Genomic DNA, 12,054 nt, shown 5'->3' on the forward strand with positions numbered 1-12,054 from the left:
CTATGACCTGAACCAAATCCCTTATGATTATATAGTGGAGAATAAAAAGAGATTCAAGGGATTAGGGCGGGTAGCCTGCAGAACTATGGACGGAAGTTTGTAACATTGTATGGGAGGTGGTCAGCAAAAGCATCCCCAAGAAAAACAAACATGAGAAGGAAAAATGGTTGCCTGAGGAGGTCTTAAAAACAGCTGAGAAAATAAGAGAAGTTAAAGGCAAGAGAGAAAGGAAAAGATATACCCAATGGAATGCAGACCCACAGAGAAAAGTAAGGAGAGATAAGAAAGTCTTCGTAAGTGAATAGTGCAAGAATTAGAGGAAAATAATAGAATTGTAAAGAGTATAGAACTCTTCAGGAAAATTGGAGCTACCAGAGGAACACTTCATGCAAAGATGGGGACAATAAAGGACAGCAAAGTCAAAGACCTACCAGAAGCAGATGAGATTAAGAGGAGGTGGCAAGAATGCCGAGATGAACTGTACAAAATGGTCCTAAATTCGGGATAGGGATGATGTTTGGGTCACTCTTGTAAAGCCAGATATACTGGAGTATGAATTCAAGTGGGCCTTAGGAAGCATCACTACAAACAAAGCTAGTGGAGGTGATGGAATTCCAGCTGAGCTGTTTAAAACATCCCAAGGAATGAGGCTATAAAATGACTGCATTCAATATATCAGCAATTTGGAAAACTCAGCAGTGGCCACAGTGCAGGAATAGGTCAGTTTTCAACCAATCCAAAAGAAAGGCAATTTCAAAGAATGTTCAACACATCATGCAATTGCGCTCATCTCACTTGCTAGCAAGGTAAAGCTCGAAATCCTTCAAACTAAGTCTCAACAGTACATGAACTGAGAACTTCCAGATGTACAAACTGGTTTGAGGAACCAGAGATCAAATTGCCAACACTCATTGGATCATAGAGAAAGCAAGGGAATCCCAGAAAAACATTTCTGTCTGCTTCACTGACTATGCTGAAGTCTTTCATTGTGTGGACGACAACAAACTATGGAAAATTCTTAAGGAAATGAGAGTACCAGATCACCTTACCTGTCTCCTGAAAAGTCTGCATGTAGGTCAAAAAGTGGCAGTTAGAATCAGACATGGAACAACTGAAAGATTTAAAATTGGGAATGGAGTGTGACAAGGTGTACATTGCCACTCTTGTTATTTAATTTCTATGTAGGATACCTCATTCTATATGCTGGACTACATAAATCCCAAGCTGGAATCAAGATTGCTGGGAGAAGTATCAACATCCACAGATATGAAGATGACACCTCCCTAATGGAAGAAAGCAAAGAACGAAAGAGCCTCTTGATGAGGAGAGGAGATGCAAAAATTGATTTAAAACTCAAAATTCAAAAAGCTATTCAGAAAAAAAATACTCAACATTCATGGCATCGAATCCCACCACTTCAAGGCATATGATGAGGGAAAAGCGGAAACAGTGGCAGAATATTTTTATGGGCCCCAAAATCACTATGGACCTTGACTGCAACCACAAAATTAAAACACACTTGACTCTTGGAAGGAAGAAAGGCTATGAAAAATTGGGCGGTGTATTAAAAAGCAGAGAATCACTTTGCTACAGTGGTCTGAAGTGTCAGAACTATGATTTTTCCAGTAATCATGTGTAGATGTGCTATCTGGACCGTAAGAAAGGGTGAATGGCAAAAAACTGAGCTTTTGAACTCTGGTGCTTCAGAAGATTCTTGAGAATCCCTTACACAACAAGGAGATCAAACCGGTCAATCTGAAAGGAAATCAACTTCTGACCCCTCCTGTCTCAGTTGAGGCATCTACTGAGGGCTTCCAGGTGGAAAGAACGGATGCTTCCCCTGCAAAAGTGGCTAACGGTGGCAGCTCCACTCAAAGAGTTTGTAGCTCCACCCCTGGAGGAAGCTCAGAAATACTGAAGGCTCTGTGTACCCTGGGTCCCCCGATACATGTGTTGCATTCTCCCCAGCAGCACTGGAGGCCAAGGAAGGGGCATTCTGGGCCCTGGAGGAGGGGGATGGCTCAGGGATCCACTGGGGCCATCACTTATCAGTAGGACTGGAAAGAACAGAGCAGGTGTATGTGGCAGAGAGCTGGTGACTGTGGTGTGGGAACAAGAGGGAACCAGCTCTGCATGAACTACCTCACCCAAACTCCCCTGGAGGAGAAGCCCAGTGATAAGATCATCTGAGATGGGATGAAGAGAGACTATTTCATTACCCCTTAGAATTCCTCTGAATGAGGAGGTGGTGGAGTTGGTGGGTCATCACGAACACGTTCATGGCCTAGACCATCCCCCAGCTGGTATCCTTGGGGCTGCCTCTCCCCAGGTTCAATGATGTAGTTCTGGAGCAACCTGACAATCATGTGTGCTGCTGGGTCAGGGCCAATGACCATGTAAAGCCAGTCATAGGACCACACGGCCCTGCAAGGATGGCTGATCTGGGACTGTACAGGTGATTTGAGGTGGGTCATTCAAAGAACACCATTGAACACTGATATCTCCGAGCTTCTTTCCTTACTAGGTGATGCCTTGGGGATATAAAACCCTAGGGCAGGTAGCTTGGACTCCTTCACTAGGTGTAGAAGCCTTGTGGAAAAAAGCTGTCAGGCTAAGACCCACAAAGAAGAGCAAAGGGAAAGAGGGAGGGTGAGAAAGAGAGAACTGATGACTTCTGATTTCTTGGGTTCAGTCACTGAAATCTTTTTATTTGCTCTGATTTTTGTGTCCTGGATTTCCAGAATCATTTCAATGAGTCTCCCTTTTCCTTGAAGCCAGTTGGAGTTGGGCTCCTCTCAATAATGATTCAGATTTGGTTCTAGATCGTTCCCTCCCAGACACAAACAGAGGCACCCATTTATTTCAGCATCGTTACGAGTGAAACCCTTTATACTTTATTGAGAATAGGGTGTGCAGACCACAAAATACAGTTTATCAGCATCCTGGGAAGGAGTGCCCTAAGTGTGAGTGAGTGTGTGTTAGGAGTGGTCTTACTGATTCCTGAATCACTCCAAGAGGTTACACTGCCTGTGCCAGGCCAATCCTGTCATTTCCTCGATCAAAGACCGAGAAATATTGCCTCAGGAAGACGTCACCCAGGATCCAGTTCTCTGTAGATCTATTCACTGGGTTCTCTCTAATGCCGATATAGCAGTTGCCACTAGAATCCTGGGGGAGTCAGAGACACACACCAGTCAGACTGAGCCCTTACATGTGATTCCCCCCATTATCCAGACCAGCACCGTTCTTGGTTTTATTTCCCTCTTTTGGTAAGTATCAAATGGTTTTATGAGCAGCAGGGGATGTGAGAGTTCATCCAAAACCAAAAAGGGCCCACACATGTGGCTGCCATGAGGAAGGGTGTGGTGAGTGGAGGACTGAGAGTTGGGGAAACAGTGGAATGATAAACAACAAAGTCCTACTGTAGAGAGTAAAGAACTATATTCAATATCCAGTGATAAACCACAGAAAAAAGAATAAGAAAAAGAATATATACTTTTTATGTGTGTAACTGAGTCACATTGCTGTGCAGCCGAACTTGAAGTGACACTGAAGATCAGCCACACTTCAATACAATTTTGAGAAAAGAACAAGAGTGTCCCCTGGTTCTCCTCACTCCCTGTTTCTTTCCTTCTAACTCCTTCTCCTTGTTTTCTCTACTGAGAATGCAGGTCTTCCTTTGGCATCCCCAGAATCCCCACAATCCCTCTGTATTAAAAAACTATTTTTTATTGGATTATAGCTGATTAACAATATTCTGGGTTTCAGGTGGACACTAAACAGACTCAATTGTATGTAGCTACGTATCCTGGTCCCAAAGATACCCCTCCCATCCAGGTTGTCATATAACTGAGTGGAGTTCCCTGTGCTACACAGTAGCTCATTGTTGGTTATCCATCTTAAATACAGCGGTGCCCACAACAAGTTCTTGAAAACTTAACTCAGCAACTCTGGGAAGCCTCCTTCGGCCCACACTCACCCTCTTTGGCCACTCCAGGATTTGCTGGGTAACGTACTCTGGTTCCCCATTCCCACCAGTCAGTCCGTATCCCTCATCACCCCTAGTAAGTCCCCAGTGCCCCAGTGTAGAGCACCTTGGGATGCCATTTGCATGGAATCCAGTGCAGTGTTGCCTAGAACCAAGCAACCCTCCATATGGCTCCATGAGTTTGTGGTTTTAGAATTCCTGAAATTCCCTCCCTTTCTCAAAGCCTTCTTTGAGCCCATCAGCCTGCTATGTACTCCCACAGGGAGCTGACATGAAGCCTCCACCCTGTGCCGGGGTGAGCAGTCACTGTGTGCCTTTTATTCACCTTAGTATCCAACATCCCCAATCCGAGTAGAGGTTGGGTACCCAATTCACAAAGGGAGCACCTGGTCAGAGCAAGGGGAAGAAGTAGCCAAGATCTAGGGTGACCATGTAATTTATCATCCAAAGCAGGAAAACTTTGAGAAGGGAAGGGAGACTGTTAATTTATGATGGGACATCACACTGGGATTGTCCCCAGCCATTCACCTTGTAACATGGGCTATTTCAGGGACTGCTAGGGCTGACTTTCATGTTCATGCACCTAAGGGTTCAGATTGAACTGAAGCTCTCTGAGGACTGAGGGCCTCAGTGTTCCCCTCGCCTTGTGACTCCCACCATGCCAGCATGGTGTGGCGTCTCCATATTTATTTCAGGGTGATCAGTGTCCCAGACGGCCCTTTACTCTCAAGTAGTTGGTTCTTTGGGAAGCACTGGCCCAGCCACAAGGCTCAGAGCATCTGCAATGGTGTGACATGGCCTGCAGAGGGCGCCCTCCTCCCAGCAGCAGCCCAAGGGTTCCTGCAAGCTCCAGTTTGAGAACCAACCCTCAGTATTGTCCCCTCACCTTGATGGCGTAGGCTTGAGCTGGCACTGGGTAGTTGATGCCGTTGATGGTGAAGTCAACAGAGGGCAGGGTGTTGACCGTAGCACATGACACACAGCGCTATTAGAGAGAGAGGGAGAGAAGTTGGCCCTGGAGATCCTTGATGTGTGTGGAGATTGGGAGTGACCCTGGGGCATGACCATTCACCTCGGTGACGCCGATGAGCCTCAGGATGTTATTGATCAGTCTTCTTGGGCCAAGGATCAGTGATGTCCCAGTGTCCACAAAGGCCTCACAGCCGCCATTACAAGCAATAACCCGGCTGTTAATGGAGACGCTGAGAGACAGTGGAACAAAGTGAGCATCAAGGTCACTCTGAGTCTCCCCAGAGCTGCCCCCTTCCTGACTGTCTCCTAAACAGCCCTGTGTCTCTTGCCCTGACCCTCTTCATCTGCTCTCGACACGGCACCTCCCTTCACATCCTTGAATTCAGTACTTGAATACACCAGGATCTTTTGTAGCTTGACACAAGCTGCTTTTCCTTCCTAGAAGAGTCCCCTCCCCTTTGACTAGCAAATTTCTTCTCATCTTCCAGATTCCAGCTTAGTTGTATTGCTTTCAAGGAAGACTTTCCCCCGGTGTTTATCAGTCTCCTCTCTTGGTCACTCTCTGTAGACCCTTCCTCACGTCTAGCATGTACCAAAGTCAATTCACTAAGTGTGTGTGTCATTTCTGTGCATCTGCCTTCTTAGATGTGAGGGCGAGTTTTATTCTCATTGCTTCCCTAAAGTGCCTGGCACACAGTGGATGCCCAATGTGTATCTGTCCAATGAGTGAATGAAGACTGTGAAAATAATGAGAAACATCCAGAGAGCTGTATCTGGTGGGGAACAAATAATGGGTCAAACACAGAGTGAAGATGGAGATTTGCAAGGGCAGCAGATTCTCATAGAAGGAAGGGGGAGACAGAGGCTCCTCTGGAAGAGGGTGTCTCCCATCACTACTCCTACAACCAGCTCAGACCCTTAGACCCTGGCCAGGTAATACATGACTAGCCCACGGAAACTCCAAAGGACAGGTCAGCTTTTGTCTGAGGGTATCACACAGAATCCTTTCAGTTATTGCCTCTTGTCCTCAGGTCACTCCTGGATCCCACCTTTCTGATTCTCTCAGTTTTAGCCCCTGCCCCACTCTGTGCCCAGGGATGTGGGGTGTCTTCTTCATTAGTTGCTTTCACGTCTTAAGACTGCAGCCAACCTTTCTCCACTGCTGGGTAGCTTCTCATAAGGAGACCAATTGTCCCCATTTGCTCAGGACTTGCCCTGTTTTTAAATTGACATTTATCTGTACTGAGAACTTCCTTGGTCCCAGGTAGCCCTGGACAGTTGGTTATCTTATCTCTCTGTCCAGGCTGGTGAAATCCTCCCTGATCCTGCTCACCACACTGCAGAGTCCTCTGACCGTGCTCCCCACCTCACAGGGTAGCAGGTGCAAGGCTCTCCCAGCTGCACAGACCTCTCTGGACCCTGTGAGGACCATGGTCAGAGCCCTGGTCAGGGGGCCTGGGGATTATGAACCCATGGGCTTTTTGTGTATCTATGTGCTTGTGTGTTTGTATGTGTCTCTGTGTGTGCTTCTGTGTCTCTGATTAGTTATGCAAGTTTTGCATGTTTATATGTGTCTCTGTGTATGTTTATATGTGTCTGCTTCTGTGTTTCCATGTGTCTCTGGGTCTATCTGTGTCATTGTGGGTGGTGTATATGTTTCTGTGTCTATTTGTCTGAGAATGCATTTCTGTGTGTCTGCCTGTGTCCAGGTACAGTAGTGGGAGCATTTTTTGGGCTGACCCTCAGAGGGAGAGGCTTACCGGTCCATGTGGACATGCCAGTAGCCCGCTTGGGTCACTGGTACCCAGTTGAGTGCTCCCTGGTAGTAGGATTTATCCACCCCACCAAACAGCACCACACTGCCCTCCAGCTTGCTTCTGTAGAGAGAAGACAGTAGGGGGATCCTTGGAAGTCGGTAAAAACAGCACTGTCTGAGAGCTTTGCTTCTCCACCCATCAAGACCCAACAAGATCCCCATCTACAGATGCAGAAATCGAGTCTAAGAGCAATTGAGAACCAGACTGAGATCAGGTACTGGCTAATGAGTGGCATAGAGAAGGTGAAAGCTGAGTCACCTGGCTGGGCTCCACCCACTATATCTTCGGAAGATGCCCTGGACCTCCTGTGATCTGAGTGCTCAGACACCCTCAGAGGACAGGGTATTAAAGCAATTTTGCTTTCCCCTGTCCACTTTGTCATTTTTCAGGAAAATCAAGGCCTGGGAGTGCTAAGGGTGTAGGATCAGGTCACCCAGAGTTGGCTCCACTGGCCTGTGACCTCTATTGTCCAAAGGGCCCCACACTCAGAAGGGACCCCACCTCTGCTCTCCCTGTCTTGAAATGGCTAATATTTCATGAAAAAGGGGTCCCACACTTTTGTTTTCTGTCCCACACTTTCATTTTTCACTGGTTCTTGCAAATTGGGTAGCTGGTCCTGGGCTCACAGTGAAGTGCTAATGAGGAAGGAAAGATACCCACCATCCTTCTCCTTCCTTATCAAATTCATAAGCAAATCCTAATGCCTTTCATTCCAACTTGATTCCTGTTGCCTTCCATTAGTCTTCCTCCTCACTCATCCCCCTAGATCAAGTTACTGATCTTGAGCCCAGGAGCAGGCTTATGTTCCAATAAAACATTATTTATAAAAGCCAGTGTTGAAGCCAGGTAGGGCCCTGGGGCCATAGTTATCTGGGATTATATTATCTCTCAAGATACTTATTTATCAAGTGTTCTACAAATTTCTTACAACAGAAAGCAAATTACAGATCATTTGGAGAAATGGATTGTCCATCTCAGACTTACTTGCTCAGGTAGAAGGCAAAAACCGGCTCAGAAATGGCACCTTGATTCTTCAGGTTGTCAAAGATGGGGATGCCTCCAGTGAGAGATTTGTTGGGGTAGCTCAAACCCAAGACGCCATCAAAAGGCTTTCCCTCAAACCAGGAATGCTCCATGCTTAGACCAAATGCCTGGTTAGTACTTACTAAGTCCCCAATCTGTGGGAGAGAAGAGTGATCCCACTTACAGATACGTGAAGTGGGGCTAGGACTGGGCTGGGGAGCATTGCCATTTGATCCTCAGAGAAGAATTGAGGCTGGCCTGTATGTTCGGTGGACCTCAGGCGGTTAGACCAAGCTGGGAGGGGAATTTGGGTTCCATTTGTGAGAGGCTGTGAATTTTAACATCTGCCCCTCTGAAAAACACCACCTGAGTGAGTCAAATTGGCCTCATGGCTTCTGTACAGGAGGGGCAACCAAGAGTCAGGCTAGGACCCATTGGTGCCCCCTTGTGGACAAAATGAGCCGAGAGCAAGGCAACTATCTCCTTGGCATCACTGTGACCTAATGACAGGAATGGACTTCATTCTCTGTAAGGTACTGTGGATTCTGCATCTGTCCAGGAAGACAGAAGCCAAAAACACAATCTTGCTTGCAGGGATCTATGAAATTACTGCCTGGGATTCACTTTTTGGGATATGTGTGTCTTTGTGTGAGTGTGTATGGCGGTGGGGGGGGGGGGGAACTACTCAAGTACTTTGGGGGAGGCAGGCCATAAGTTTGTTGGACTCTCAAAGGCACCCTAAAGTGAGAATTCATTTATCAGGCCCCCTAACTTCTCAGGCCTCCAGTTTCCCATCTGGATACCTGAAGCCCTTGACTGCCCCGAGGGTCCCCAGATCAGTTTTATCCTGTCCCCAAACACCACACAGCAACTTCAGTCCTGAAAAGCCAGCCAAGCTCCACTGTTTACCACACATGTGTCCTCAGCAAGGCCCTTGCTGTCTGCACCTCAGTTTCCTCATATGTCCCATGAGTTAATCAGAGTAACTGCTGTGTGGGGTTGTTGCAGGACTAAACCAGTTATCACCTGAAAGTGCCTGGAACAGTCTGAGAATATAAAGTGGGTGCTTTTTTCCCCTCTTCTCACTCCCAGCAAAATGAACCTTGAACTGCTCATGGGCAGAGAAGCTGCAAGTCCCCATTTCAAGCCACCCTCTGGGTTAGCTAAACTGTGTGCTCCTGTGTCACCACAGGCACTGCCTCCCCAGGGACAGGATCCTGTGGGTAAGATGGCAATTATCTATGGGAGTTAGGCTAGGAGGGTGCTGCCAGAAGGTCCTGCATCTGTTTTGCAAGCAGTGGTCAGTCCATAGCCAGTCCTGACTCAACATTTGTTACACTCTTACACGAACGGTGTCATGAACAACAATTCCATTCATCCTCCCACGACCGTATACGATGCCGAATCTCCTTCTGGTAGCCCGGAAGGTGGAAGACTCACGATGTCTGAACAAACCTTGTGAAGCTGCAGACCCAAGAGATAAGTGCCATCAGGTGCCAAGGGTGCAAACCAGGGTGGCAGGGCAAGGGAAAGATGGGCCAGGTACGGGGTGTCTACTCACAACAGCGTCGCCTGGAGCATAAGACGGAGTGCACCCACAGGTCAGATGAGCCTGTGTCAAAGACAACCTGGAATTTCTGAGGGGGTGTTCCAATGGTGATGTTACCCACATATATTATCTACAGGGAAAAGGAGGGAGTGGGTTAGTGCAGAACTGGCTACCCTCTATTCCCACACACATGCCTCCCTCTGGATGTCACATATCTCTTGAGATCACTTTCTAACCACCGTGCAGCTCACTGACTTTGGTCACAGAGGTGCCTGCATTTGATATATTTTTCCTGTGCTGCATGGTATGCAGGATATTGACTCTATGACCAGGTGTTGAAGTGGTACGTCCTGCTTTGGAAGCACAGAGGCATAACCAGTGGAACTCCAGGATCACTGGACACCCCGGGAAGTCCTGGTGCCTTCATTTGAGATGCTATTTAGTCTTTTAAAACTCAGCCTTAACACTCCCTTCTCCAGGAGGTCCTTCTTGATCAACCTCAGCCACTCCCTCAAAACTCAGACCACATCTAATCAACACCACACAGGTGACCCTTTCATTTGACATCTATTTACTAATATGCCTATCTCTCAGGCTGGCATGAGCATTTTTGAAGACAAAATAAGCCCCTTTTCTAATCTAAAAACAGTAAACACAGTGTTAGATACTTATGGCCTTACACGGAATACGGGTTCAGTAACATTTTACGGCTGTGGTTCTTGTTTCTGTGGAAACTGAATTCCTCTGCCTTGGGATTCACAATTGCTTTGCCGTTGGTTCTACCAATTGATCAGTGACGGTTCCCTCTTCATCTCTAACTGACTGACTCACTTATTTCAGAGGGAACAATCTTCCTCAAGCTAATGACGCATCTTTGACACAGAAATGGATATTTGCCTGCCACCTGGTAATCGCCGGGTCCAGTCACAAAGACCAACAGTTGAGGATGATAGTGTGTTCTCCTCTGGGTGGGGTCCCTGTTTTCCAGTGTTTCTGCCTCCTGCAGGAACCCCAACCCAAACATCCCACCTGGCAATCTCCAGATGAGGCGCAGTGCTAGGCTAGAGCACGAGGTGGCGCTGTGGAGCACCATCCTCCCAAAATACTCACATCCTGGATGTTTCTCAGAGGGTAAGTAGTTATATTTGAGCCAGGAGAAGAAGTCAGGTACAGGCTGTAAGCATGTTCCTTCAGGAAATTGTTCATCATGTTTTTTTCACTGCGGGTTTTTCTCATGATATTCACCCTCGTTAGAGGTATTCTTTACAGAGCATTTGACAAAGAAAACAAAGACGAAGCTACAATTAGCTGTCAGTGTTCAGGTAAAACTGTCGTTGTAATTGTCCTGTGTTTGTAATCATTTTTATGAGGCACATTATTATCGGAATTTTATGCATATACCATGGCAAAGACATATGTTTGATTACAGGTTCTGTTCTGCAATCTGGGATAAGCCATATGACCATGGGGTGTCTCAGTCTCCCCCTCAGTAAAATGGTGGAATGTAGCAACACAAACCCTCCAAAGAGAATATCTTTGGGATAAGTGAAGTGATGGATATAAGGTACTTGATATATAAAAGTCTCGATAATGACAGCCATTAGCATTGCTGTTGCCATCCCACTGTATCCTTCTCATAGAACCTCAAGGAAGGAGGTAGAAGGGGGACTCATGCTCTTTTACAAGGGAGAAATTTGAAATGCAAGAGGTTACTGAGTTGGCTGTGGTCACACTGCTTGTCAGATATAAAACTGTATATCAAACAGTGTATCTTTCTCCAATTTGAAAGAGAAGAGGGAGTTGAAAGAAGAATCCAGGAGATGGGGAAAAACTAAGGGAATTTCAGAGCCTCGAGAAGGAAGGATGAGTCAAATGAAAAACTAAAAGAAAACAACACAGAGATAAATACACTCACAGAGACTTCCAAAGAGATGGAGAGGTAAATGATAGTGATACAGAGATGGAGAGGTAAATGATAGTGATACAGAAATGCAGACATAGACATATACACACTGAAGTAGACAGGGAACAAAGAGGACATGTTGAATAAAATGTAGAAAAGTGCCATTCCACAGGACCACACCTACATCTGCATAGACTGTGCTCTGAACAGTTGTAAGGAGTTGCATTTTCAATAAGTCATGACTGGACCCCAAGAGTTGTGCAACCATGCAAATCTACACCAAGACCCTTGGGATCCACAGTTCCTAAAGCAAGCTACTTATCAATAAGTAAGGGTTGAATTTCAAGACTGTCAGGGAAATATTCATTCCATATAAATCTGATGGGTGGAAGAATAAGCAGGTAAAAAGAAAAATCTGAGAAAGGAAGATGATGCAGCTTACAGTCCCCATACATACTTGACTATGCACTCTGAGAAGACCACCAGCCCGAGGAGCACAAGCCACTTCATGCTTCTTTCCTGGCTCCAAGTACTCAGGGAAATTCAGGTTCATAGCATGTAGTGGTGACCGGGAGCCCCTAGTTATATATGCTCTGACCTACCCTAGTTTTCCCCTTTATGCCACTAATAGATCTGATAAAAACACAAAGCTTTCGATAACATCTTTACCTTCATCAGTATCCTTGGTGAGTGGACTTTGAAGCTTCTGAGAATACAGAGAATTGAACTGTAATATGTTCCTTGAAGCTTGGCTGGGGAATCTAACTGATCTGCATGGACATCTAAGGAGAAGGAGAACCTT

General features: G+C 46.3%; 1 pseudogene across 1 annotated transcript; it reads right to left on the minus strand.

The window, feature by feature from the left end:
- Window positions 1–3,018: 3,018 nt before the first annotated feature.
- Window positions 3,019–11,810, minus strand: LOC122431200 (annotated as a pseudogene). Its single transcript, XR_006266462.1, has 9 exons — window positions 11,710–11,810; window positions 10,460–10,610; window positions 9,362–9,479; window positions 9,146–9,264; window positions 7,762–7,955; window positions 6,721–6,837; window positions 5,061–5,190; window positions 4,875–4,973; window positions 3,019–3,168 (listed from the first exon to the last, which is right to left on the minus strand). The product of XR_006266462.1 is annotated as a pregnancy-associated glycoprotein 1-like (transcript).
- Window positions 11,811–12,054: the final 244 nt, after the last annotated feature.

The sequence above is a fragment of the Cervus canadensis genome, chromosome 29 (genome assembly GCF_019320065.1).
Source record: "Cervus canadensis isolate Bull #8, Minnesota chromosome 29, ASM1932006v1, whole genome shotgun sequence".
Taxonomy (NCBI): Eukaryota; Metazoa; Chordata; class Mammalia; order Artiodactyla; family Cervidae; genus Cervus; species Cervus canadensis.